This window comes from Panthera pardus, unplaced genomic scaffold (assembly GCF_024362965.1).
Source record: "Panthera pardus isolate Hobbes unplaced genomic scaffold, ASM2436296v1 HiC_scaffold_17, whole genome shotgun sequence".
Classification (NCBI taxonomy): Eukaryota; Metazoa; Chordata; class Mammalia; order Carnivora; family Felidae; genus Panthera; species Panthera pardus.
Genome location: NW_026526732.1, coordinates 8,602,640 through 8,627,841, shown reverse-complemented (window position 1 = coordinate 8,627,841; position 25,202 = coordinate 8,602,640). Strand labels below are relative to the sequence as shown.

The following is a 25,202-nucleotide window of genomic DNA, read 5'->3' as shown; positions in this document are numbered from 1 at the left end:
TAATAATTTTAGCTAATATTTACTGAGAACTTACTCTGTGCCAGGCACAGCATATTCAGTAGCCCATCTAATCCCAGAAACTCTATGGGGTAGGTGCTATTCTTGGCCCCACCCGGCAGATGAGGAAACTGAGGCAGGATGGGTTTCGTAACGTGGTAATGTATCATCAGGACGTGTTGGGTTCAGGGTCAGAGCCCGGGAAGTCTCTCGTATCTGCCTCGCTATCTTTCCTCCTCTGTGTCTGCACATCCTGAACTCTCTCCAGCTGAAGTTCATTAAAGGTCAGTGGTGGGTCTGACCCAGCAGGGAAGGACGCCTCTGTCTGCATATTTAGAATTAAAACAAAGTGTGGGGTGGGGGGCAGAGACACCACCTGGCAGAATCGTGCTGTGCAGACAGGGACACGCATCTTCTCTCACTGCCCCCTGAGTAGCTGAGGAAGCCCGCCTACCGGACAGTCGTGCAGACATGCGACCCCCACGGGGAAGAGCCCACATGGAAGGCCAGTGGTGCTGGCTGCCGCCCTCCCTGGCCCAGCTGCACTGCCAGTCTCAGTCCCACGGGAGCCCCAGGATCGGGGCCACGCGAACACCTTGACGGGCCCGAACCGGAGAAGACTGAGTACTCCCTGACTCTGCACTTAAGACACGAATAGTGCTCAAGTACTGGGGCGCCTGGGTGGTTCAGTCATTTAAGGGTCCAACTCTTGGTTTTGGCTCAGGCCATGATCTCACGGTTCATGAGTTCAAGCCCCACTTCGGGCTTTGTGCTGATGGTGTTGAGCCTGCTTGGGATTCTCACTCTCTCCCTCTCTCTCTCTCTCTGCCCCTCCCCTGCTCTCCTTCTCTCAAAATAAATAAATAAACTTAAAACGGAAAAAAAAAAGAATACTCCTCAACTATAAACCAAGCACAAAGAAGTCCTGCAAAGTCATTATCCCACTAACTACTCTACCTTTTTTTTTTTAATGTTTTCTTCTATTTATTTTGAGAGAGGGCGTGAGTGGGAGACGGGCGGAGAGAGGAGAGAGAGAATCCCAAGCAGGCTCCGTGCTATCAGCGTGGAGCCTGACGTGGGGTTCCGTCTCAGGAACCCTGAGATCATGACCTGGGCCGAAATCAAGAGTCAGACGCCTAAGGGACTGAGCCACCCGGGCGCCCCACTACTTTACTTCTAAAAAATTGCATATTAGATTTTTTTTTTTTTAATTCTGTCTCTGCTTTGTTCATGCTGTAAGCACCTTCTTGCCCTTGGGCAGTTTTGCTCTGCTTGTATATTTTATAACAAATTCCGCTGCTTCTCTTAACGCAGCCCTTACTGCTTTCTGCCTCTTGTCTGAGCTTCACAGGAGCCGCTCAGCTACCGCGGAAGGAGCGGACAGGCTGCTGTGTAGGCCCCCGTGCCGAGCTGGCTGTTATGCCCAGAATTCGTGATCCCCAAAGACCACCAGGGAGCCGAGTCCGATGCAAAAGCAAAGAGCCTTTATTCAAGCTAGCTCAAGCTCAATCCCCTATCTGCACCGACGCAGCGGTGAGATGCCGGGGAGAGAGAGCGAGTTTCAAAAGCACAAAGGTCGTTCTTTTCAGATGAACGTAGATCTTTTAAAAATGTGTTTTCCTTGGGACGCCTGGGTGGCTCAGTCGGTTGACTGTCAGACTTCCTGCTTGGGTCATGATCTCGTGGTTCATGAGTTCAAGCCCAGCATCAGGCTCGGTGCTGACAGCTCAGAGCCTGGAGCCTGCTCTGGATTCTCTCTCTCTCTCTCTCTCTCTCTCTCTCTCAAAAATAAATAAACATTAAAAAAAAGTTTCAAAAATGTGTTTTCCTTAAGACCTATTCAATGGGAGTTTTTCATTATATTCGCATAGAAACTGGGAAAGAGAATGTAAACAGGAAGACATTGTAAAGCAGAAACACCGTCTATGCACGTGTATGCGATTTCTCACAGATACTCTGAGGAAAGAGCAGGAAATGTCATGGCCGTCCTTGCCTCCCGAGCAAATTTGCTGGTGCTACCGAAGGTACCAGTGAGGATTTTCCGCGGGGGCGGGACGGTGTGCCCATGTCACTTGACATGCACAGAGCATGGGGCTAGCCCTGTTTCAAAGGGATGAACTCAACCAGCATCTCTGCATTCCTCTCCTGGGACCACCGTAACAAAGTGCCACAGCCTGGCTGGCAGACACAGCAGAAAGGTGTTCTCTCACCGGCCTAGAGGCCACAAGTGTGGAATCAAGGTGAGCTCAGGGCCATGCTCTCTTGAAATCTCCAGGGGAGAATCTGTCCCGTGCCTCTCTCTTGGCTTCTAGTGTTACCAGCAATCCTTGGTGGCCTTGGCTTGTAGACACATCGCTGCAACCAGTCATCATATCGTATTCACCCCTGTGTGTCCTCACGGTCTTCCTTCTGTGCGTGTCTGTCTCTGTGTCTCTTCTCTTCTTATAAGGACATCAGTCACGTTGGATGAGAGCCCTTGCTAATGATCTCGTCTTAACGTAATCGCTTCTGCAAATCAGGTCACTTCACACGTACAGGGGATTAGGACCTCAGTGTATCTCTTGGGGGGACAAAATTTAATTCATAGTAGTGTCCAAACAGCCTTCACCTTGCCCCCCAACTCCTACTGGAGCCCCAAGCCCCTCCTGTCCTGTTCCTGCATGGCTGTTCCCGCTGCCCCCACTCACCCGGCTGAACCAGTTAATGCCCAGGTTCTGTGGTCCCAGGCTCTGTCCTTTGAGCTTCTACCCATCCCAGACTCCACCCCCTAGCCTTCAAGATGCTAGAAGGGATTCTGGAAATCTCTTAAGGCTCAGTCTCACCGCTGAGTCATGCACTACCACTTTCCATACTTAATTTTTGTTGGTAAAGGTGGTCGGTGAGGGAGCCCCCACAGCCTTTTTTGTTGGTAAAGGTGGTCGGTGAGCGAGCCCCCACAGCCTGTGCGAGGCGGACCTCTTTGTTGGGGAGCAGCGTTCTTTCGTCCTGCACGGGTGTGCGCGCCAGCGGCCCCAGGCACACCCCGGTTTTCTGTATTTCAGACAGACCCACAGGGGAGGTGTTGGGTCCTCAGCACGAGCAGGTGTGCACAGACCAGGGCCCCACGTCGGCTGAGGTTGGGTCTGCAGTGTCTCTTCCATGTGTGTAAAGCATCGTCCATCCAGGTCCTGTGTGAGCTGTGCCTTTCTCAGCCACCCCGAACCACGAGGGGGTTGACATCTGTGACCTCTGCTCCTGGCAGAGTAGACGCCTCCCCTGGAGGTGCCAGTGGCTGTCACTCGCTTGACAATGTTCTTGTCTGGCCTCTGAACCTTGAAGCGCATCAAAGGTACGGGATCTTTAACGGGACCTCGCAAAAGGTGCACAAGGACATATGTAGGTCCTGAAGTGTTTACTGGATCAATGAACAAGTGAATTGTTTCTCTGGGTGACATATCAAACAATTTGACTTAATGCTCTCACTCAATGAACTATTTGGGCATCTTAGAGCCCATGGGTCTAGACTTCATTTTGCAAAAGGATTCCCTCAGGATTCATTGAACTTCAGATTTCCGGGTCTCAGTTCGGAGATTCTGGAGAAGCAGGGAGGGGGAGCCCGGGAAATGCCTTTAACAAGCTTCTGCACCTCCCCCCCCAACCCCCTCCCCCCTCTCAGGCAACAGTGACAGACACGGGCTCCACCTAACACTCTGAGAGGCAGCCGTGCCAGCACAGCCTGGGAAAGGTGAGCACATTCTGAACGTGTGACTTTACACACACACGCACACACACCACATTACACACACTTATATACATATATACACATACCACACACATGCACACACACAACGCTCATACATATACACATACACACACAACACACACACACACACACACCTCCTCTGTCAGTTTTGACAAAGTTGATTGACCCCTTCTTCTTTGAACATGTTCTGGCGTGTGTTACAATAATGGTTACTCTGTCCAAGTGTCCCAACGTGTCGGGGTGCTCGCAGTATTGAGACGTGCACATCATCATCAGTTCTGGAAGCTTGGCCTTAAGACCCACGGGGAGCTCAGCTGCTTGGCTTTGGAGCAAGAAGAGAAAGCCAGGACGCCAAGGAAATGGCGCAGGGAAGATGAGCCTTGAAGATCTGCCCTGGAGGGGGCATCCAGCCTCCCACACGGTGTCCACAGGCAGGTGGTGGTGCCAGCCTGGCCTCCACAGGTGGATGGTGACCGAGGAAAGGACAGCCACACGCCTTAGCATGAGTCACAGCACTGCGGCCACCAGGCCCAGAATTGCACAAGTCAAGATAGCACCACAGTCCATTTGAACGGCCCCCGAGGCCAGACAGTTGCTGGCCACACACACCTGCTTGTTCCTCTTCCCCTCACACTGACCAGGCCCTGAGACTTGCTCTGCTCACTGAGTTCTTCTTGGTGGGTGTCACTTTGGGGTAAAAATATATCCAGGAGCCCCCTGCAGTCTTCCCTGCAGTGAGTCCTGAAGACGACTGATTCCCTGGGCACTGGGCGGGGGCCAGGCCACGGCGAAAGGAGCCACGCCTGCGTGGATATGGTTCATCCACACACACGTACACATATCCAGATAGCACAGCTGTGAGATTAAATTTTCACGAGGGGAGCAGTTAGGAAGGAAAAATATCCCATGGTGAAAATAAGGTTGGAAATACTCTATTAATTCAGTTGATTCTCACAGCACCTCTATAAAGAGGGTACCGTTTGAACCTTCATCTGATAAATAAGAAAGCATCAGCACAGAGGAGTTAAGAACCTCACCGAGAGCCCAGCGAAACATCCCAGATGCAGCCTGTGGGCCCCTGTGCATCTCACCATGCTGGTGAGCGGTGGAGGGAACAGCAGGGACACTGGAAGGCCCCCTGTGCTGCTCCAGCATCCGGGGGCCTAGTGTGCCTCTTTCTGATTTTATTCTTCCTTCTGACGACAGATGCTGGGGCGTTTGGGGGGCTCAGTCCGTTAAGCGTCCGACTCTTGATTTCAGCTCAGGTGATGATCTCACGGTTCGTGGGTTTGAGCCCCACACGGGGCTCTGTGCTAACAGTTTGGAGCCTGCTTGGGATTCTCTCTGCCTCCCTCCCTCTCTTCCCTTACCCCGCTCGCACTCCCTGTCTCTCAAAATAAATACATACACATTTTGAAAAAAAGCCCACATCACTTAGCATGAAGCTTTCTGCTCAGCACACCATTGCCTCCTTCCGAGCTGCAGTGAACTTTTCCATTTTTGAACTACTGTCTCCAGTTTTGTCCCTGGTATGGGGAGCGAGGGTATTATAATTGGAATTGCTACCAAACTCTGTTTCTTTTTTTCCCTTCTGGGAAGGTTTCCTGCATAAATGATGTCTCAGAAAGTTCGTTTCCAGGGGCTTGTTTTCTTTAAAAAAAAAAAAAAAAAAAAAAAAAGCCTAGAGATTTTTCTGTGCAGACTTAACGTCTGAAACACACCCAGTCCCCTCTACCGAATAGTTTCCTCTGTACGTTTCTCCATGTGGGTTTTATTTCCAGTGGAGCCAGTGTTGCCACAGGCCAGACGGGGCCCCTTCTGAGCCCATCCTAGAGGCCAGCGGTGTTTCTACAGGTTACAGACACAGAGAGAAAGCACGTTCCCCACCCCAACCCTCGCTAGAGCTTTCTCCTTTCTCAGACAAATGAGGTTTTTACAGGTTCCCCCTCTTGCAAAAGACTTCTTGGATTCTCTGCTGCACACATGGAAGCTTCTGCACACAGCACGCATTTGCATCAGATCAAGCCCTGGGTCCCATGGAGCATAGCCACTGCATGCCCACTGCTCTCCACTGACCTCCCTTCCCTGGGCTTCTTACCCGGCAGAAGACACAGGTATGCTGTGTCAGCAAGAAAATGAACCTGGAATACGGGATGTAGAAAGCTTAATACGGGAGGCTGGAAGGAACAAGCACTTTATTTGCTTAAGGCAGCTTAGTTGCACCTGATATTAATAAATGAAATCAGGGCTGAACAGTATTTAAAACAACCATACAAATTGGAACATGTTCATCTAGTCAACAGAACATGAAGAAAATCCAGAAGTCGGCCGTAAATACACTGAGTAAACTCGGGCGGTTATTTCAATTCTCTTTTTGTAAGATATTCATGAAAATCAGATTTTTGGAGCATCTCCATGAGGTTTTACTTCTCGCATAGAACTTGTATTCCTTCTTCTGCGTCGTATCAGAAAATGACAGAAGGGCTGACATCTCAAACAGAATTGGGTCTAAATTTTGCTTCCTGCTAAAAATTCTCGAGACTCCCAAAATGTACGTAAAGACCTCATTTACTAAAATAACAATAACTAACATTGTTTGAGTACGGGCCAGGCACTGGGCTAAGTGTTTAACGTAAATTATCTCATCTAACCCTCACTTTATATTCTATCATCATATGTTATGATTTCCATTTTATGTGTGGGAAAACTGCAACCTGGAGAGGCCCCAGAACTTGCCAGGGTCACTCACGTAGTAGCTGGTGACACAGTTCAACCTCAGCCTGGCAGTTGACTCCACAGCCTGTGATCCTATTTGCTAAGATAATCGGGTAACCCTCAGTTATCCAGGGGCTGATCATCTGGTGTCATCTTTTCTTTTTGTTCCAGATTTATTGATATGTAATTGACACACAACAGTGTCAGTTCAAGGCATACAACATGTTGGTTGATACACTTACATGTTGTAAAATGATTCCCACTATAATATTAGCCCCATGGACATCACTTTACATAATCACCATTTCTTTTGTATATTGAGAACACTGAAGACAACTTTCAGCTGTTATTAACTGTATTATTAACAGTATTATTAACTATAATTACCGTGGTGTACGTTAGAGACCCAGAACTTATTCCTCTTACAAATGGAACTTTGTACTCTTTGACCAACATCTCATTTCCCCACCTCCCAGCTCCTGGAAACTACTGCTCTCCTCTCTCTGTTTCTATGAATTCAGCTTGTTCAGATTCCACGTAAAAATGATGTCATACAGGGGCCCCTGGGTGGCTTAGTCGGTTAAGTGTCTGACTTAGGCTCAGGTCATGATCTCGCGGTCTGTGAGGTCAAGCCCCACGTTGGGCGCTGTGCTGACAGCTCAGAGCCTGAAGCCTGCTTCGGGTTCTCTGTCTCCCTCTTTCTCTGCCCCTCCCCTCCTCACACGCTGTGTCTACTCTCAATAATAAATAAACATTAAAACAAAAGTGATGTCATACAGCATGACATCCATGTTGTCACACGTGGCATGATTTTCTTCTTTTTGGTGGCTTAATACTATTCCATTGTCTATATTTATATCTATATCCATATCGATATCTGTACACACACACAGTATACTTCTTCATTCACTCATCTGTCGACAGACACTTAGGTCATTTCCAAGTCTTATTGTGAATAATGTTCCACTGAACATGATGGTACAACTATTTCTTTGCGCCCCTGGTCTCATTTCCTTTGCATCTGTGCCTGGTATTATCACTTATTATATGAGAAGCGCATGCCAACAGTTTACACAAAGCGGAGACCGTAAAATCAGCTGTGTTACAATTTCCTGGGAAAGGCACAGAAGTCATGTAGCATGAGGTCTTGGCCTCTCAGAAATCTTTAATCAGTTTGTATACGGTCAAGGCAGACAATTAATTAGACTGAGTTACAATTCAAGGTAGTGGATAATCTTCGTTGAAATCATGGCGTATTTTATCAAAGCTCAGAATCTTATCATAAAAGGACCAACATGAGTAATCACCATCTCAACACCCCCAAATCTCTTGTGTGATGAAGTCATGCGGCTATTGCACGGAAGCTTCTATTTGAGCGTCTCGGGATCTTTGGAATTCTAGAGGAAAGGTGGGGACTAGCGGAGGGCAGAGGGCAGGTGGGCAGGGGCAGGAGGGGTCCAAGGTCAGGGAAGAAACATAAAGAGCCCCTGGCTGGTCCCAGCTTCCTCTGATCATGCCCCTCATCCATGAACACCTTTACCACCCTTATTTATTTATTTATTTATTTATTTATTTTTTGCTTATTGAGGAAGGAGAGGTGGGAGAGGAGAAACTAGAAGGAAGTGAAAAAAGTATTAAGGAATAGATGAAGGGGAATTGACGGGAAGAGAAAAAGATTTAAATGGTCTTTGGCTCTCTGAAGGTGAGAAAGTGAAATAAAAACCACCGAAGAAGCCCCCTTCACTCTTAGCAATTTCAGGCAATGGCTTTATGACATTTGCTTCTGTGGAACGGAGAAAACAGGCAGAAGGAAATGAATAGATATTCCAAGGAATGCGATACGATGACCTCATATAATGAGGGCTGTGTGCTTTCCGACAATATGACACGTGCAAGATTAATCCATTTGGCCTCCCATTATTCCCATCAGGGATTCTCAGCACGGGATGTGCAGAACTCAGATGGATCCAGAAACCTGAAAATTTTGCAAATTATTAAGTTGCTGTGATTTTTCTGGGGAATGGTTCTGGCTTTTCCTTCAGCAGCTCAAGAGATTTCCCAACCCTGCCGATGAAGGCAGATTAAGAACTACAGATTCCAGCAGATCCATTTTAAAAGCTTGAGCTTTAAAGTTCTCACTTGGCAGGCGATTGTGATTCTGTCCTCAGGGTGCTTTGTCTATTAGAATAAAATGGTGACTTTATCCAACTTTCCAGAAGCCCCGATAAGGTATAGAGTCTTTTCCAGGCAAACATCCACACTCTTTAACGATCTCTCTTACGATAAGGTTTCAAGCTTTGTCACCATTCCCCGCTTGCTTCTGTATAGGCACTGGTCTGTCATACATATGGCGCCCACAAAGCGAGCATTGTATTCTAGGACAAGTCTGACAAGCATAGGAAAGAGGATTACCAGCCTGATTTTGGAAGCTGTGCTTCTGCTGATGCAACCTAAGATCACACAAACTTTTTCCATAGGTATACAACCCTTTGTCTTGCATCAAGTCTCTTTCACAAGTAAAACTTCTCGCTCTTTCCACGTGGAACCTCCGGACTCAATCACTTTCATGTCTCTTGGATTCACACAGCTGATTTTGAGAAGACTAAAGGGCAGGATGTTGTGTTTATCTATTTTAAAGTGTATCTTCTTGGATTCAGTGATTGTTTAGAATATCAATGTACTTTAGGATAATGATTTCTCATCCAGGGTATGGAGCTGTCCCTCCCAGCTTCATGCCCCTTGTGGGCTTGTTTGTCACAATCTCAGTGGCCTGTCCATCCAAGTTCCTGGTTTCACATAAACCCAGAGAAGGAGACCAGGGACTAGCAGCAACTCCTATCCGATGCTGATTTAGTTTGATCAGTGAATCAGGGCTCTTTAGGTAGGGCATGTTCAACCAGTCGGCAATCCAGCTGACCGTTAAAACATCCTTCCTGCCCACATCTCTTCATCCTGGCAATTGGAATATCATAAAATCCTTTCCTAAGGATGTTGCTGGGTGCAGGGAGGGGGAATGGAGAAAGATGGTCAAAAGATACAAAGCACCAGTTGTAATACAAATAAGCACTAGGGATGTCAATTACAACAAGATGACCACAGCTAATAGTGTTGTGTGATGATGTATGGAAGTTTTGAGAGAGTGACTCCCAAGAGTTCTCATCACAAGGAAAAACTTTTTTTTTTTGCTTTTTCTTCTTATGTGAGATGATGAATGTTCACTAAGCTCATTGTGATCATCATTTCACAATATGTGTAAGTCCAACCATTATGCTGCACACTGGAAGCTTATACAGTGATGTATGTTGATTATATCTCAATAAAACTAGAAAAATAAAAATTGAAAAAGGAACTTACTGAGCCTTGCTTACTCTTCTAATGTAACAGCATTCTTAGATGTTCTGGTTTGCCTCGTGAAAACTGTTACACGAGACAGACTCGGCTCAACAGGTAAAGCTGCTTGCTGGTGGAAGGGAGGCTCCAGGGGTGGGGATATCTCTGCCATTGGAGGGTTTTTAATGTCTGACTGGTCATGGATCAGGAATAAAACAGGAAAGTTTCAAGTATCACACAGGGATCTAATTCTGTAATCTGAGTTTTTTTAAGTCTATTTATTTATTTTGAGAAAGAGTGGGGGAGAGGCAGAGAGAGAGGGAAAGAGAGAGAATCTCAAGTGGGCTCTGTGCTGACAGTGTGGGGCTCTATCCCGTGATCCATGAGATCGTGACCTGAGCTGAAATCAAGAGTCAGATGCTTAACTGACTGAGCCACCCAGGCGCCCCTAATTCTGTAAGCTGTATAGTAACTTGCAATTCTGAAATTTTTTACTGCAGACGATTTCTAGGGACGATTTCTAGCTTCAGGTATAGCTCGCTTCAGGGCCCAGTGATGTCATTATGAGCTGTCTGCTTGTTTTGTGTGTTGGTCTCATGCTCAGCCCATCTCTCCTTGCTATCATCAGAGGGCTATACCATCTGACCGAGCCTGTGTGCTCATATCCGCCAGCCCAGAGGAGAAGAGAACGTCTGTGTTCCATCATTGCTAGCAAACAGCTTAGCGCTTACACTGATTACACTGGACTGGGTCACATGTCCATCCCACAACATTCACTATGACCAAAGAGATGAGATATACTGTTCTGGTTATCTATTGTTATAGAACAAATCACTCCAAGCTTTGGGAACTAAAACAATTATCTCATTATTCTCATGATTTCAGTGGGTTAGGAATTTGGGTAAGCACAGCTGGGTGACTCTGGCTTGGGGCCCCTGGTGGACTTGTAGTTGGATGTGCTAGAAGCTAGAACAGTGAGAGGAGGGGGAAGGGGTTCTGGGAGCTAGCTGGGCATGCGTCTCTCTTCACGTGGTCTTGGAGCCTCTCTCCTGGGCCAGTTGGGCTTCCCCACATCATGGAGGTCTCAGGACTGTCTGACTGCTTACGCATCAATGTCCCAGGAAAATAAGATGTATTTTCCCTTTTTATGGCCCAGCCTCAGAAATCACATAGTGTCACTTCACCCTCCACTGGATGAAACACAAAAACCCTCCCAGGTTTAAGAGAAGGGTACATAGACTCAACCTCTTGATGGAAGGATGGCAAGGTTCCAGAACATCTAGAAGAACAGCCATCTCTGGAAAATAAAATTTGCCACATATACGGACAAGCCTAATCCAATCAAAACCCAGTCTTGAGCCAAGAACCCCATGGGTTTTGTTTTTGTTTTTGTTTTGAGTGGCTACAAAGACTTTATCAGACTATTTAAAATGTTGATATTTACACATCGCATGTATAGATAAAATCGTTACATGGAATCCTCAGGTCATGGGGTGCTAACAAGGTCCACACATAAGCCTGGCAGGGCAACAAACGAGACCAGGCTTGGAGCGCTGGCGCTTTAAGGAACTGGATGTCCTCCTAAGGGCCTGAGAGGAGGAGTAGGGCAAAGAGGAAAGGGTCACCTCAGGGGGTTGGTTTAACCCCACCCTCACAGATCTCTAACTGAATCTCCTTTCCCACTCTCAGGGGAAACAGACCCATTTCCAGACCATATCCCTACTACATAATAGGCCCCCTCCCTAAAATCAATGTGGCAAACATACCCAATAATCTGCTGGAATCAATCCTTATAAATATATTCATATCAGAGAAAACAAGGCACTCTGAGGGCATTGTAGCCCACTCTCCCACATGGACATCGTTCTAGACAGAAAGTAAAAATTGGCTAATTTCTCAAGTGAGTTAACTGAGCCACGTTAATGACATGGTCAGCAGTCGCCAAAGTAAACCTGGGTGTTATTGATAGAAAAGAGGGACATGGACAGTGGCGAGGGACAGAAGAATCCCTCCCTTCTCAGTGACTGGGTGCTAAACAAAGGACAGGTAAGGAAGGGAGGAGGTCACCGTTGTCTGCCTCCTTAATGTTCTCATGTATATATTTCTATAATTACTTTCTCATATGACTTAAATTTTGCAGAAAACATATTTTTAGCCAAAACTAAACACAAAAAGCTTACTTGTAAAAGGAAGACCTACACGTAATTAACTACAGCACTCATTTAGCAGCAGTCCAACACATTAGGCTGAATTTCCTTTGTGCTGATTATAAAACAGATCAACAGTGGGGTGCCTGGGTGGCTCAGTCAGTTAAGCATCCGACTTCAGCTCAGGTCATGATCTCCCAGTTCGGTCCGTGAGTTCGAGCCCCGCATTGGACTCTGTGCTGACAGCTCAGAGCCTGGAGCCTGCTTCAGATTCTGTGTCTCCTTCTCTCTCTGCGCCTCCTCAGCTCATCCTCTGTCTCTCTCCCAAAAATAAATACACATTAAAAAAAATAAAAATAAATAAAAAATAAATAAAACAGATCAACAGTGTTAACAGAGGTGAAAGCCAATTATCTATTTTTAGGGACATACACAAACAGTTTTAATGTTGTTGAGGGGCGAGGTGCTAATTACGAATATCTCTGAGAATCTGTTCAGTTGGCACTTTTGAGATTATAAAAGTTCTTTCCTCATCTTGTTGTAATATTATTAAATTCAAGTAAGGATTTAGTACATACATGAAAAATGTGTAGAAAATAAAGCCTTATTTCTCTTAAAATAGTCAATAACTCAGTATTTTTATGCTTTTGCCAAAGAGACATTTACCCTCTCCTATTAGAGCCAGGTTTTATATTGGTTCTAGTTGGGGAAACGTCTACCAAAACAATATGAAATTTATTACTATAAATTCACAACGGAAAGGTAAAAAAAAAAAAAAAACTACTGTGTGTATATACAATTGTTGGTTTAAAGATTTCCTTTCATCCCACCCAGATTGGCGGAGGCCTTAATTAGAGAATTTCTGCTGTGAACCTCTCTTCTCTTTCTGAATAAATGCATTGAAAGCTTATTAAAATGAATTTCTCCCACCCTCTGACTCTGAGGGATGGCCAACTTCAGATAATCACCTGTTGATGGCTACAGAATGTACAAGTCGGTGTTTCTCCCCTACATCTGCAGCCTGCCAGGACCAGCGATGGGGCTGAGCCCCTAAAAGGGGAGGATGCTCCTGCCCCTCCCCCTACCCCCGTCTGCACTCCCTACACCCACCCCTCGCTTTCAAAGGCACCGTGCTCAGCTATCTGAAGGATCTGCCCCACGGTTCTGCTGTTGACGGCTCTGTGAGATTTCTGAGCAGCTCTCCTCACTCAGGCCCACGCCAAGCCAACAACCCAACAAAGGAACAAGTTAAAAAGTTCAGTGTTCAGACAGTGATCCATTGTTTGGTCTGTTTGAATTCAAACAGCAGGCTTGCCTAATTCCTTTTTTTTTTTTTTTTTTCCTAACTCATTGACCAAATTGGTCTATTATTTTAACATTGGATAGAATTTTTTGAGTCACCAAAACCTACTCCCGTTCTTTTTACTAGATACACTCATTCTTTGCCTATGAGCAGTATTTTACCAGCTTTCGATAACACGGCTTGTGCCCGGTTACCTGCAAAGGACGAGGGGAATATAGGAGCCTTGAGGACTGGCCCTGGCTCTCCTGCTCCCTCCCTTCTCCAACATCATGAGAGGGGCCACCTTTGCCCGTTGCACCTCCCCCCACTCCCCGTGCTCCATTGACCCGGGGAAACCTCACCCTGGCAAGCTTCCCTTCTCTCTCACCTTTTCTGACCTCTCCAGCTACCTGGGGGTTCCCAGTCCCTCCGCTTCCCCCAAGTAATACACATACACATACATCCGGGTGACCGCCCGACACAACTATCACCTGCGCACCAGAGAGCTTTTCGAGGCAGCTGGGGGCAGCTCAGTCCTGGGCTCCCCTCCCTGTACCTGGCCACTCTAACCCTTCGTTGCAGACCAGGCGCGGCTGCTTACAAAAGACTGTCATATTTATGGCCGTGCTTGGACTTCACGGCGACCTTGTGAGATTGGCACGGTCAGAACCACTCTTCCATTTTACAGGACCAAAAATTGAGCCTCGTCAAGATTAAGTGATTTGCCCCAAGGCGACCTACTGGGAAACGGCACAGGCCAGCCTCCAACCCAGGTCTTTCCATTAGGGCAAAGCTGTTCTGAAGGTGTGAGTAGCTCATGGCGTTTCACAAACCCGACCGTAAAGACCACCTCTGCTCCTCTGGTAGGAGATAGGGTCCCATAAACCTTAACCCCAGAGCAATTTCAAAGTTTAATCAAATGAAATATCACTGAGGCCATGTGCGTAAGGGATGGAACGTTGTGTCTGGAATGAACTGAGCTGCCCTCTGCTTTGAGCTCTGCCGCAGATTAGCTGTGTGAGCTTGGCCCATCATTCACTCATTCATTCAACGAACACTTTTTTAATACCTTCCATGTGCCAGGCACAGTGCCAGGCTCTGGGGAAACAGGCGTCACATGTGATCAGGTGGATCCCAGTCTAGCGCAAGGAACAGACGGATGCCATGCAACGGGGCAAGAGGATCCCTAAATCTTTTTCAAATGCAGGAGCTGGATTCGCTGGGCTCCAGGTATCTTTCTGCCCTCATCATTCTTCAGTTCTGTAGTCACCCAGCCCAGCAAAACTTTCACGATTCTGAGGGGGTGAACGACACAGAAGATCGAACTTCATAAATAGCCTAGATATTTCCCCTAAACCTCTCAGTTAAAATACCGCGATTGAGCAATTTACATTCCTTCTTTTATCTGCCCATTCAGTACTCTGGAGAAGGCTGATAAAGAACAGAAAAGTGGCTCAAAGTCAGGTGACAGAAAGGGAACTAGACACCATTTGGGGCCCAAGTGGCAAGCCGTAAGCATGGCCCTCGCGGCTTGGGAGGCTGTGACTTGATGGGAACCGCGCTTGGGCTCAGGGCCGCCTCCCAGCCACGCTCTCCCCTCGTGTTGTTGGCCACGTCGTCAGCTCTACTGTGTCTCCCTGGAAAGAAAAAGTCATAATTTCTGATTAGGCTCTAGATCCGCCCCCCCTCGTGCCCAAACATGCACACACACTAAGTTGAAAGGCATCACTGGCATGGGAACTGGCCCCATCTGTCCCTAAACCTTGACATTCAGTGGAGAGAGCAGGAAGGTGTCAGAAGCGAGGGATCAGCAGGTGGTTTGCTGCTGGGATGCAGGGCTGCGAGGCGGGGCCCTAACCCGGGGGACCACACGAGCTTCTCCCATCACACGGCACCCCTCCGCCGGAGCAGCAGTGAGTGGGGCAGAGGCTGGAGTAGCGGCCGGGGGCCGCTCTGTGGGGAATGCACGAGGGAGTTTCACAGTCTCACTTGGGTCCCATGAGGTTGGCGTTTGTTCAAGGCCTCCAAGTCTGGATTCCCCAAATAGCTGGGAATATGCCGATTGACAGTTCACACGGGACGCCCTGAGTCCCCTCGCGGGTGCCGAGGTTTACATCACTGGGATAAGACACTCATGTTCACCCGATAGGTGCCCCCCACCCCCACCCCCACTGTACCAACCCCCCAGTCTGCTCCTCCCAGCCTATTCCTAGAAATAGTCTATTCCTGCACCTAGCCTGTGAATGCACCTGTCATATGCAAACTAACCAGTCCAGAACCTACCCTCACCTCACGTCCTCTGGCAGGTCTCACCTCCAGGGCCACTGTACCCCTGTTCTAATCACCCCAGGGCCAGGTACCAGACAGCTAGGGAGACCTCTGACACTCCAGAGTCCACTGGAGTTATTTATTTTACTTTTCTTTTTATTAACTTTATTTTTTTTTTAATTCAAGCCAGTTAACATACCATGCAGTATTGGTTTCAGGAGTAGAACCCAGCGATTCATCACTTACATACAATACCCAGTGCTCAGCCCAACAAGTGCCCGCCTCAATGCCCATCACCCATTTAGCTCATCCCCCCACTCCCCACCCCCATCAACCCTCAGTTTGTTCTCTATATTTAAGAGTCTCTTATGGTTTGCCTCCCTCTCTGTTTTTTTTTTTCTTTCCCTTCAATTATGTTCATCTATTTACTTTCTTAAATTCCACATATGAGTGAAATCATATGATATTCGTCTTTCTCTGACTTATTTCACTTAGCATAATACAGTCTACTTCCATCCATGTTCTTGCAAATAGCAAGATTTCATTCTTTTTGATCACCAAGTTGTATCCCATTGTGTGTGTGTGTGTATATATATATGTGTGTGTGTGTGTGTGTGTGTGTGTGTGTGTGTGTGTATACACACACACACACACACACACACACACACACACATATATATATACCACATCTTCTTTATCCATTCATCAGTCGATGGACATCGGCTCTTTCCATAATTTGGCTATTGTTGATAGCACTGCTATAAACATTGGGGCGCATGTGCCCCTTTGAATCAGCATTTTTGTATCCTTTGGATAAATACCTAGTAGTGCAATTGCTGGGTCATAGGGTAGCTCTATTTTTAGTTTTTGGAGGAACCTCCATACCGTTTTCCAGAGTGGCTGTACCAGTTTGCATTCCCATCAGCAGTGCAAAAGTGTTCCCCTTTCTTTCCCACTGGAATTATTTATTTATTTATTTATTTATTTTTATTTTTTTTTAACGTTTATTTATTTTTGAGACAGAGAGAGACAGAGCATGAACAGGGGAGGGGCAGAGAGAGAGGGAGACACAGAATCGGAAGCAGGCTCCAGGCTCTGAGCCATCAGCCCAGAGCCCGACGCGGGGCTCGAACTCGCGGACCGCGAGATCGTGACCTGAGCTGAAGTCGGACGCTTAACCGACTGAGCCACCCAGGCGCCCCCCACTGGAATTATTTAAACTGGCCAATCCTAAGCCTGCTTGCCCTACCTCACCCATTCGTTCCCACAGAAACTGCAGTAAAGTCTCCTGTCTGTGATTCCTTCACCCACTCTGCCTCCCGGCTGCCCCCCGGTGTTTCCCTGTGTGGCCCTCAGTAGCACAGCAAGCCTCTTGGGGACTATGAGCATAATGAACTATCTTGTTGGTGACAATCGTCTCCTTATCCGTGGCCTGACCATTCCCGGATAACAATAAAACCTACACGTTAAAGTACTCTTTCTCATGGATAATCTCCGCCAGCAAAATCTTTCCTGATCTTTCCCCTAGCCAGCTTGTATGTATCTGTATCACAGCCGTTACGCTCACAGTCATCAACTCGCCCTGTCTGTGCAAAGGAGACGATAACAGAACGTGCTAGCACACGGTGGTGGTTACGCAGATACACGCTGCAGGCCCTGGGCCCAGGGTTTGGCACGTGGTGAGCGTTCAGCGCATCTTAGGTCTGGTTGTCATTGTGATGAATGCGGCTTCTGTCTAAGTGACAGGCCACTTCTTACTCCAACCCCCAGTAAATTTTCTGCCGCTGCTTTGAGCAATCCTCACTTCTGGGAATCCTCAGGCTTAAAGACAGGTGGGGAAGGAGCTGCCAGGGTCTAGTTTCCTGGGAGCTCAGGGAGCCTCAGGAGAAAGGACTCATCCTTCCTGGAGGAAGAGACAGAAGACAAGCCTGTCCAGTAGCCGTATCTTGGCTGCTGAAGAGAAAAGGTGATTCTTTCCCTTTGCTTTGTCTCTGGCCCAACGTCCCATGGACTTACACCTGAGTCCTGAGGAGAGAGGCTATGGTAAAACCAGAATGAGCTGCCTTCTCTTAAAACTCCATACAACATCAGCACCCAGGGCAGCGAGCCTGACAGCTCACAGACAGTCGTAAACAGACATTGAACTCCAGCTGACGGTGCGCAGAGGGAGAAAGGGCGCTGGTGTTTGCAGCTGACTTTGAACTCAAAGAGCCAGGTGGACTGAACAGGTAGATGGAAAGAGAGGGAGAAAATGGTGAGGCCGAGTGGCACTGGGTGGACGTGCTCCTGAACTCCCTGGAGACCTGCCCCCTGCCTCATTTGGGGGACTTGGCAGGTGCCCTGAATCTGCATTAAGAGAGCCACTGGGGGGTGCCTGGGGGGCTCAGTGGGTTAAGCGTCTGACTTCGACTGAGGTCCTGATCTCACGGTTCATGAGTTTGAGCCCCGCGTCAGGCTCTGTGCTGACAGCTCACAGCCTGGAGCCTGTTCTGGATTCTGTCTCCCTTTCTCTGTGCCCCTTCCCCGCTCACGCTCTATCTCTGTCTCTCTCAAAAATAAATAAATATTTTAAAAAATTTTTGTTTTTTAAAAGAGAGAGCCACTGGGGGGCGCCTGGGGGGCTCAGTCAGTTAAGCATCTGACTCATGACTTCAGCTCAGGTCATGATCTCATGGTTTGTGAGATCAAACCCCATGTCAGGCTACGTGCTTACACTGCAGAACCTGCTTGGGATTCTCTCTCTCTCTCTCTCTCTCTCTCTCTCTCTCTCTCCTTCTCTGCCCCTCCCCTGCTCATGCTCTCCTCTCAAAATAAATAATAATAATAAATAATAAACAAACAAACAACAAAAAAAGAGAGAGAGAACCAATGGAACACTAGGTACAGCTGGAGATGCATGTAATTTTTAAACTATTATACAGATTTGTTTTGATCAGGAAATTTCAGATCCTGAACTATAATTACACGTGCAATTTTTCAAGATTATTCTCCCTTTTGTAAACTATTGCTTCCTCTGAGATAGCAGGGCTCAATAGTCTTCCTTTTTTTTAAGTTTATTCATTTATTTTGAGAGAGAGAGTAGGGGAGGGGCAGAGACAAAGACAGAGAATCCCAAGCAGGCTCCACACTACCAGCACAGAGCCAAACGTGGGGCTTGAATTCATGAACCATGAGATCACGATTTGAGCCAAAACCAAGAGCGGAACCCTTAACTGACTGAGCCCCTCAGGTGTCGCAGGGCTCGTATTGTTTAACAAACATTTAGCAAAGGCAGAAAACACTGTAAATTAAATGTTATCAAAGTTCTCTCCCAAACCAATAGCTATAATATCCTCCTTCTTTTCAGTGATGAATGGGTTCCTACCCCAGGTAGCCCGACAATCTACGAAACTCCCCCAAACCAGGCCTTAGTCACTACACAACCGAGAAGCCACGTTATAAACATGAAAGTGAGAACGACAGGGTGTGTTTTGCCAAATTACTGCCACATAATCCCAGTTTTGCCTCCTAGTGGAAGCCAAGGAGTATGAAGTGGACCCCAAGAAGTCTGCTCACCCTACTCGCCATCCACGAGCAAAACCGCTCTGAAGGTTTATGGAACCATCAGAATGTTTTCCATATATTAAGTCTTCTTCTAACTTCTTTTTTCAAATCCAGGTGTGAAAGAGTCAGGAACATTAATGGAATCATTCCCACCCAGAACCATGCTTTAAATCGACATGAAAAAAATGTATGACTGGTCAACCTGTAAAGATTACCAGCAAAGACAGGGAACACTCATTTGCTTACCTCTGTCACAGACGGGATACTGACACCTTAATGATTCTGCTCATTTGCAATAAGTCTCCTCAACTTGCCAACAGCCAACCCTACATCACAAGTCCCGCTAGAGATCGGTGGGGCTGGGTGGCATTCACAGAGACACACAGGCCCTTCCCAGCCAGGCTCACGGGACCCGACAGGTACAGGTTCTGCCTCAGCCCCGCCCCTGACATAGCCCCCTGCAGAGGTTTCCGGCTCATAGTGGAGACAGACACGTGGGGGAGAGGAGATGAAAAGGAGAAGCAGGCACATGGGACAGCATCCTGTGCACCTGACAATGGAAAGCACCACATGGTAGGAACGGGGGCTCCCAGAGGTGGGAACATGGTTAAGGGAACACGGCAAGGTCACAGACTTCACCCCCCCCACCACCATATTTCAGCTCATTGAACACAGTGCAGGCTCTCAGTGTTTGCTGGTGAGTTTGGGAGCAGGCTTCCCCAGAAGGTAGAGCCAGTGGTCAGTGCGTGTGATAAGAGAAGAGGCTCTAGTGGTGAGACCTGTCACCCTCACCCCACCCCTTCTTGAGTCTAGCAACATCAATTTGCCACTGATGATCAACATTCTACACTTAGAGATTTATTCTTTTGACTTCAAGATGTATTCCCCTATTGTAATACCCATGATTGGAACATCAGTAATGATGGTTTATAGTTGAGTAGAAATGGATTCCCAAAAGCCTTTCTTGAGAACACCTTATGATACAGGGGGAAAAGTGAAGAGCATAAACACGTTCAGAACCTGGTGTGGAGCCAATAGGCAGATGTGCTACAGGGTCTGGGAAAGGGGTGAGGGCCTGGGAGATAGGATTGACCCAGCCTCGATGTCTCATCTAACGTCTTTACTGAAAATCTCACTTGAATTAAGGACAGAACTAATGAGCTCATGTTCATACAGAACATAAGAGTTCCTTTCCAGAGCATTCCCCCCTTTTTCCCCTTAACCCTGGCCAGAAACACATAAAAAGAAGATTTTGGCAAGAAATTAATGACTCTGCAAAGCTAATCTTCTCCCCCAGAGAGAAGTCAAAGGAAGGTGCCTGCTGAGGGGTGTCTGGGTCTCTACTTCAAAGCCAAGATGCACCAAATGTGAGGGGCTGTCCAAGTCCCCCCAGGGCAGGCAGCAGGGGAGAACAGTCTTCAGGGGCACTGCCTGGAAGGCAGGTCACTGAACCCAGTGGCCATGGATGAACATGAAAGCAGACTTGAATTTTGAAGGAGGGAAAAGATATACATGAATGTTGGGTCCAGAAAACGGAACAAGCAGTAGAAAAGAGGCCAGGCCACCCCAGTGCTCCCAAAAGAAATGGAAGCAGCCAGTGGTGAGACACCTGCCAAGTGCTTTAGGTGTGTCCTTGATCTTAATTCTCTAGCGACTCCGCGAGTCAGGGAAAACTGCCCCCTGATTTCACAGGTAAGAAGGCCGAGCGAGGCTCAGAGGTTCAGTGATTTGCCCGAGGCCACGCTGCTAAGGGTTTCACACAAATGAGGATGCACAATTTATTGCTCTTAGGAAAATATTATCCAAGGATTATGATTCCTTATTTTCCAGAGGTTGAGAATTCTTGCTCTGCAGCCAACCTATTAAGCATCTCATCTGAGCCTGCAAATCTGGAAAATCCTATTCTGGGTGATCTAGTCACAGGAAGCACCAGGAACCAGAGCTACTTACACATGGACCTCGCTCCCCCTTCCTCAGCGCGGAGCCCCGGGGGCCAGGGGATTTATTCCACAGCAGGGGCAGCCACAACACCCCTCCCGCCCCCCCCCCCCCACTCCCCTGGGCTGCAGCCTCAAGAGAGAAACCCCTCGTGCCTCCACGTGAAGTTTAGAAAGAGCTTACTGTCAGCCCTGGGACTCAGAGAACCGGGTTAATGTGGATCACACCTCATGAAAAGGCAGCATACGGGGCGCCTGGGCGGCTCAGTCGGTTAAGCGCCCTACTTCAGCTCAGGTCACAATCTCATGGTCAGTGAGTTCGAGCCCCACGTTGGGCTCTGTGCTGACAGCCAGAACCTGGAGGTTCAGATTCTGTGTCTCCCTCTCTCTTTCTGCCCCTCCTCCATTTGCACTCTGTCTCTCTCTCTCTCTTAAAAGTAAATAAACATTAAAAAAAAAAAAAAAAGGAAAAGAAAAGGCAGCACAGAGATTTTGATAGAAAAGCAGATGGATGTTCCCTCCGTCCAGGACTTAAAAAAAAGAGAACCGTGATTCTACCTTAAAGATTCGAACATTATTAATACATCATGACCATGTGCTGAACACCCTCTGTGTGTCTGGAGTTTATATACATTTACACACGTGGTCAGGGCTGGCTCGGTGGGAGGCAACAGACGCCCACGCAGCACGCAAGCCCGAGGATAGCGGTCACAGGGGACTCAGGGCTCTGAAGACAGGAGACTGAGCCCGCCGAGGGGAACGGGCGGGCCGGTTCTGCACACCTGCTCTGTGGCCGAGCCTCCGCTGCCTGCCAGGAGCTCAAACCCCTTCTTAGCTTCAGCTCAAACGTGACTGGCGCCTTGCACCTCTGACCCTGGCCTTGACCTTCTGTTAACTGCAAACTCCAGCTTCCGGGGTTTCTCGGTTCCTCATCTGCAGAGAGAAAAGGAACAGCCTCACTGGAGCCTGTGGGATGGAAGAGGATGGCAACAACACTTCGTGGTGCATTCGTGGCCACCCAGGACCAACCCTGTACCTGGCTTGTGGGCAAGTCCAGGTGAGGCAGTGTTGGTGGCAAGGTGCTCCAGAGCGCATGTGCTAGCTGTTTTACTGGGCAGGCATTATTATTTTCATTGTGTGTATGAGGGGAAGGGCTGGAAACTATATGCCCACAGTCACACAGTTAGAAAGTGCAGAACTGAAATTAGAATTTAGGTCAGTTTATATGTTATCTACTGTTGCATGACAACCTAGCCCCAAACTTCGTGGCTTAAAAAGAAACCGTTTTGTTTGCCCACAGTCCCTGGGCTAGACAGGCGGGGCTCGGCTGGAATGCTTGTCCCTATCCCCCAGGGCACTGCATGGCTTCTGCAGGTGGCTTCAGGTTTGTGATAAGTGAGATCCAAGATGGCCTCACTCATAGGTCTGCCCTCAGCCTGGCCCTCTCTGCTCGAGGACCTTCATTCTCAATGGTCTCTCTTCTCTCATGGACTCTCATTCTCATGGACCCTCATTCTCCAGGATCTCTCTGCCGCATGTGGTTTCTCCAACAGGATAGAGGGACTTTCTGTGGCACCTCAGGGCTCCAAGAGAGCAAAAATGGAAACCAAAGGTAGACTAAAGCCTCATGAGCTTTGAATGTGAAAACACATCGCTTCTTCAACTTCTGTTGGTCAGAGCAGAACGAGGGGCCATCCCAGACCCCAGGGGAGGGGCCTTGGACTCCACCTTTGGAGGAGAGGAGAGACAAAGTCACATGTCAACAAGGCCTAAGGACTGGCCAGGATTTTGATGGCCACCATGGAAACAACCTTCCACAGAACCCCAAGCCTGTGTACTTTGTACCATGCCAAGCACCCCAGGGTCTTTATGGCTGCCAATGCCCTCCTGATGTCATCCGAATCTCCTCCAGAGACAGCCTCTACCCGAGCCAGTGGCACAGGGCTGACGGTGGCACCTTGTTATTTAACAAGCTTGGTGTCCTCAGTGAGCCTGGTGCTCAGCTAGACGACAAGAAGGTACAAGCGAATCAGACCAGGCCCCTGCCTTTCCAGAATTGTTGTCTCCTGAGAGGAGAAGGCCTTGTCCTCTGAGGAACTGAGTAATGTCCTGTCCCCTCTGGAGAACAATGAGAATGTCTGAAAGCAGAAAGCTCATGGGCTGCCAATTAACCGAGGTCTATTAAGTACCTTATTTTTCTAGGCATTCTGTCAGACTGGGGTACTCAGAGGCCTTAGAAAATAAAATGTTAAACTGGGAAGTTATTAAATTCATATTTTTTTTAATGTGAAGTGATTTTAAAAAAAATCCCCTCCAGCTTTCAAGTTGGAAACATCCAGAAACAGAGACGAGCAGCCGCAGCAGGAGACCTTAGGGCGCTCCACGTTTGTCAACGGCAGACGCCAAAACCCAAACACAAAGAAACTCGGGAGGAATCCAGGCCGCCTTGGGAGCGGCAGGTGGTGGGAGCCTGTCCAGAGATTGCGAAGCTCCCCGGGGCCCTCACTCTGAGGAACCTAAATGTAGCCACTGAGGTGAGGACAGCGCCGAGATGGCCGTGGCTCACACCCTGGCAGGCGGGGCGCCTCCCCATCTTCCACCCCTAGTCTAAGACCATCAGAGCGTCTGGTCCCCCTGAAGCCCTCGGTCTCCAGGACAAACCATGTCCATGAAAACCCCGTGCTTTCCTCAGCCTTCCTGCTGCTTTACCAGGGCGAATCCTCCACCACCCCCAAGGTGGCTCTACTCACACCCCCAACCATTACTGAGTTCCTAACTTGTGCCATCCAGGTGTGGCATAGCTCAGGGCCGTCCCAGCAATGCAGAAATACAGAGGTGTTGCTCTTGGGGAACTCACAGCCCAGCTCAAGACAGAAATATCAATTTCTCTGCGGGCACTGAAAAGCATCTAGAAGTTCACCATTTAGTGAACCAGTAGCTTCTAGTTCCTTTTAACTTTTGGAACCTGCTGCTTTCTGGTGTGTGCATGAATGCACTGTGCTCTTGGGGTTTTTTTTGTAGGTGGTAAATCATACCCTGAGGGCCAGGCCTTCGTTGTCTGTGGCTTGTAAAGGTGCCTGCAGGGCTGTGTGCTGCAGCCAAAAATACAATCAATAAATAATTTGCACCTCCAGCTGTGTGGAAACCAGGCTTGAGGAGCAAAGATGGGGATCTCATCGACCCTGGGGTTTGAAGATCTTATCTGATGCTGATGGCCTTTCCCAGAAGATGCCTTCCCATCCGGGCGCCCTTCATCCCCAGGTCTCCTCCCAGCCCCTACTCCGCCTCCCCTTACCTCCCTTCGCCCCACTCACCTTCAAATTTTCATCACCCGCCCCTCTTTCAGCTTGGATCTCCCTGAAGATATAAATGAACTCTCTTTAGGATAACAGTGGAAGGCCTTTCTTCATGACACTTCAAGCCTCAAGCCCAGTGGGCCTGTTATTTAAAGCTCCAGAAGCTGATAAGGGCCTCCTGAGTCCTGAAAGCAGCTTGAGCACAGCCCAGAATCGTCTTCCTAGGATATTTTCCAGCCCCAAGTCAGATGCCTCTCCTGGGAGATTCGAGTTGCAAGGGTGAGTAATAAGCAAAGACTCCATCCTAAGTCATGCTGCTCTCATCGAGGACATTCCTGGACCCAACCTTCTAACAGTAAAATGCTTTTCCAATGGCAAACACCTCCGACCAGACAGCCAAACGAAGCTGGTAAATTTTAGGGAGCTAAAAAATTATTTGAGTCAAAAAACCCAAATCAAAGCAAACCAAAACAAAAGATGCTACCCAAAATAGCTTCAGTGTTTTCTTCTTTAGTTCTTTAGCAGCCCTGATCCCGCACAGATGATAAAATTCGTCTCTAATGCATGTGAAGTGGTGTTCACGGAGGTGAAGTCAGCCGGTGATGCACTCCACAGGCATGCAGAGTAGAAACTGCAAAGCTCCATGGTGCTTCAGATACAAGGTCAAACACACAAGCTTCCTCCAGGGCCATAGGTCAGGTGTGGGACTTTGAGCACAGATGCCCTTCTCCAGCCAAGTCCAGTCCTCAGGGACGAGGGAGGGGCATCGGAACTAAAGCCGGCTGACTGGGGTAGTGCATGGAGTCTGCTTTTCAACCCCGCCCCCGGGAGAGGCCCTAAGAGGATCGTGTCCCTGAATCGGAGTACTCTAGGGACCAGACTTCTGTAGGAAGTCTTGAATGAAAATGCTTACAGTTGTCAGGTTGATGTTCTTGGAGGTCTGAG

At 48.1% G+C, this 25,202-nt stretch overlaps 1 long non-coding RNA gene across 2 annotated transcripts; it reads right to left on the bottom strand.

Moving 5' to 3' along the window:
* Positions 1-5,917: 5,917 nt before the first annotated feature.
* Positions 5,918-24,970, bottom strand: LOC109245383 (uncharacterized). Of its 2 annotated transcripts, none has more exons than XR_008422826.1 (3): positions 24,276-24,970; positions 14,283-14,850; positions 5,918-12,252 (listed from the first exon to the last, which is right to left on the bottom strand). It is a non-coding gene; the product is annotated as an uncharacterized LOC109245383 (long non-coding RNA). The 2 variants fall into 2 exon arrangements; XR_008422825.1 differs by having other exon boundaries at positions 5,918-12,248; positions 24,276-24,969.
* Between the last annotated feature and the right edge of the window lie 232 nt (positions 24,971-25,202).